This window comes from Gymnogyps californianus, chromosome 8, assembly GCF_018139145.2.
Source record: "Gymnogyps californianus isolate 813 chromosome 8, ASM1813914v2, whole genome shotgun sequence".
Classification (NCBI taxonomy): domain Eukaryota; kingdom Metazoa; phylum Chordata; class Aves; order Accipitriformes; family Cathartidae; genus Gymnogyps; species Gymnogyps californianus.
In genome coordinates, this window is record NC_059478.1 from 2251954 (window position 1) to 2255820 (window position 3867).

The 3867-nt window shown below is 39.7% G+C and overlaps 1 long non-coding RNA gene across 1 annotated transcript; it reads right to left on the reverse strand.

Moving 5' to 3' along the window:
* Positions 1 to 338: 338 nt before the first annotated feature.
* Positions 339 to 3565, reverse strand: LOC127018807 (uncharacterized). The gene is made up of 3 exons (XR_007766840.1): positions 3513 to 3565; positions 1006 to 1083; positions 339 to 531 (listed from the first exon to the last, which is right to left on the reverse strand). It is a non-coding gene; the product is annotated as an uncharacterized LOC127018807 (long non-coding RNA).
* Positions 3566 to 3867: the final 302 nt, after the last annotated feature.

The window sequence follows — 3867 nt, forward strand, 5'->3', positions numbered from 1 at the left end:
ATGTGAAAAATGAGAAAAGCAGGTTTTTTTCCCCGTTTTCATCAGGCAGTGAGGTACACGTGACACGGTTTGGCCTGGAGCTGTATCTGCCCCAGTGGGAAATGAAAGATGGATCAGAACCTCAGCTGAAATAACAATAAATAGCATAAAAGTGATTTTAGAGATGTCATAATGATTCACATCAACTAAAGAGGTTAACGTCTTGTGTTGATACCTCGGGCAGTTTGATAAAGGAAGAAATGAGACACAAGACCCAGTCTGCCTTTGCCATGGTCCTGATCCACTTTTAACAAACATACCTGCAACATTGCTCAGGCAAGTGCTGAGGCTGAGGGACTGAGCTTAAACGGAGCTCTCAACTAGCACGTGGAGGTCTCTGCTTCCTTCAGGAAAGGAGCTGCAGGACTTGGTGCGCTCAGGGCTCTGAAATGCCACCCAGATGACTGGGGCGCACGTGAGGAGAGGCTGAAAGAACAAGTTCAGCTTGGAGAGAAGGCTTCAGCAGCAGATCTTACATCTGTTTTCAGCTACCTAATGGAAAGACTAGTGAAGGCAGAGCCAGACCCTCCTCAGATTTCCACAGATAAGAGGCAACACAGCAGCACAGCTGCAAGTTGCAGCACAGAAAATTTCTCAGATATAAAGATTATTTTTTTTCCCCACCATATGAGCGGTCAAACACTGCCACAGGTTGCCCAGTGAGGCTGTGAAATCTCCATCCTTGCAGATATCCATAACTTGACCAGAAAAGGCATTGAGCAACCCTCAGTAACTGGAACTGCTTTGAATGGGGGAAGCGGTCTAGACGACGTTCAGCAGTCTCACCCCATCTGCACGATCCCGTGACTCAAGCTAGGGAAAGGACTGATACTCCTTTGGGTGCAGTAGCACTGGATGGTGGTTAACTTTGTTTTACCTTTATTTTTTAAATACCCACTCTGTTCTATAGAAATGCTGTTTCATGTATTCAAGCCATAGCTACCTATTTGATGTTTCTTTACTTACATTTAGATGGTGATCTCAGACAGCAGAGGTTTCAGTCTTGTTCCATAGTGTTTAAGAAGAATTTTGATCCATAGTATGCTGATGGTACAAAAAAAAAAAATTGTATTGCTTATCAATTCATGTGACTCTACAGAGCTCACAGAAAACCAAACTACATTTTTGTAATACTGTTAAACATTCTTCATATGATTTCTTTACATTCCTATGAACTCAAATGTAAATGCTAATGTTCCGTCACATACTTAATTGTGATTTAAAAAAGAATCTGATTTCAAAGTCCAGAATCCAGTGCATGTTGATACATGAATTTTTTTCCCCCATATGTAATTTCACCCAGGAGTCAGCCCCACTAATTATTAACAAAGGATTTCTCAAGTTAATCATCTTCTTGGAAGACTTTTGGGACCTCAACTGGTGTTTACTGCAGGGCCTTTTGAAATGCAAATCACTTATGCAAACTTCAGAAAGCCCCAAACTCTATTTGGATTCATTTGTAAGTATTTAAAGATCAAAGTCACTCCGTCCCAGAAAGAAGATGCAAAGTCTTTTTTCCAAAATGCTGATTTATTTTCCCCACAAACTTTCACAGAAGTGTTTTGTCTCATACTTTTTGGTACCTGCAAATAGCAGTCAGAAATCCTTCTGACCGTTTGTCTAAAGATTAATAAGTTGTAAGATATGTTACTTTATTTCATAACCTTTACTATTGCAAGAGGCCACTCAATCTATGAAGGTGACAGCTTTGGATATAACTTTGCAACATTCAAAATGGGTGACCCACAGTAAATTATACAGTTTGTTCTTTTTTGGGCAGTGGCTGTCAGTGTTTTTCATCTGTGGCTTTTCTGCAAACTAGCTGAGGTCTTGCAGCCCTATTCGTCATATAGAAAGGGCTCTGTGGTGGAGCCCATTAAAAAATTCTCATGGACCGCATTTTCAGAAGCGAAGTGTCTGAACTTATCTATTACACAAAGTCAGAAGGAGCTGTAGCTGCTCCAAGATATATCAAGCCCTTTTTATCCAGACCCCTATTTGAAACTATTACACTAGTTCTTAACATGCATTAGATAAATTATTCCAGACTGTGAGTTCTGATGCCATCTGGATGAATTAATTTCAACATGCCACCCATATTATAATTTCAAACATGATGATTCAGTTATTGATACATTGATTTTTCTAGCTTCTTTTTCACTTTCTAACACTGAAAAGGGATGGCTATGAACATGTATAGTATAGATTCTTTCAAATACTGGAAACAATTGCACTTGTTACTTGTTACTGTTGTAACACACAAAGGTACTTACTGCCGGACCTGTAAATCATCCCTGTGGGAAGAACTGCTCCGGTGTCATAGACTAACACTGTCAAACCTCCAAGCCCAAGGAGATTCAGTGATCCAAGTGCTATACTCCAAATTCATTCAAACATCTGACCCAGTCAGACTTCACAGAAGAGACCTCACAGTAGGTATTAATGTCAATAAGAATAGTTGACCAAGGATGTTGTAGATGTTTAAAGTACACCCAAGTTCATAAGCAACTGGACGGATTCATGGAAGAAAAATCCAGCTAGTACTATCAAATAATACTATAATGCTATCAAATATACTATTTCTGGCTCCAGATATCCTTGGCTTTGAAGGTACTGAAAGTCATGAAGAAAGTGTATAGCACTGTTCTTAAGCAATGGCCTGGACATTTGCTGATGGAGGAGTCTGGGTCGACTCTAATCAATTAGCTAACTCTAATATGCATTAATACACACTGTAATGTTGTGCACTGATGCATTATGCACATGAAATAGATGAGAACAGCCCTCAGCTTCTGACACTATGAGCACAATACCAGTATCACGTCGGGAGTATAGCCTTTCTGCATGTCAACACAGCATTTTGGTGGCAAAAACTGTTTTATCAAATTTCAGCATATGAAGGTGTTTTGTTTTTTCTTTTTTACAGCTTAACTGAAAAGTTAAATGGAAAATGCCCACAATAAAAAAAAAGGACATAAAAATTCATTTTAAAGCACAATTTATCCTAACTAGAGCTCAGTTACTCAAATACAGAATAAGAGGGGTTTTTTTAAGTCATGTCCAAGCCACAGATGCCAAACTCAGTAGATAAAGCTGGCAAGTATTTCAGGAGACATTACAGAAGTCAGGTCAGAGACCAGACAAGAAAAGAAGAGAATATAAAACACGGGTCATTCCTGTGCATGGATAGGAACCTAAGGTACCAGCTATAATTAACTAGTACTAGAAAGCATTGCTAACTTTCCTGCTGAATTAAATGGGCACAGATTTACCCAAGCCAGCACACTTGTGACATTTACACTGGCAGAATATTTGACCCACATACCCACAGGTTCCTTCAAACTCATTTTGGCCTGCTAACTACATAATTTTCATCCATTCTGCTGCCAGCCAAGCTGACTCCTGCTGCTGCCTTGCCGCTCTCCCACCTCCCTGCTTTTTTCATATTAACCCCATTTACAATCTATATTTACCTTCTTTACTGGGGGACAGAGCAGGTGGATTAGCATGACTCCAATCAGATAACTTCTGGGATACATCTCCTTCAAAGAGAAGATTAAACATGGTGCAGTAGAGTTGGTAAGATATTTTTTAAAAAACAAGAAAAGACAGTTACTGCTCAGCATGGGGGTAGGGAGGGTAGAAAGGTTAATACACTCCATAGAACCATTGCTTAAATTAAACATGTCCTTTGAATGATATCTAGCACTAAGGTACACTGGATAGTATCTTAAATTGCCTCAGTCTTGCTTTTTTATTCTCTCCCCTTTTATCCATTCAGCGAGTCCTGACTCCTGTCAAAGGCACCTGACAAAAAGCCTGAACTCC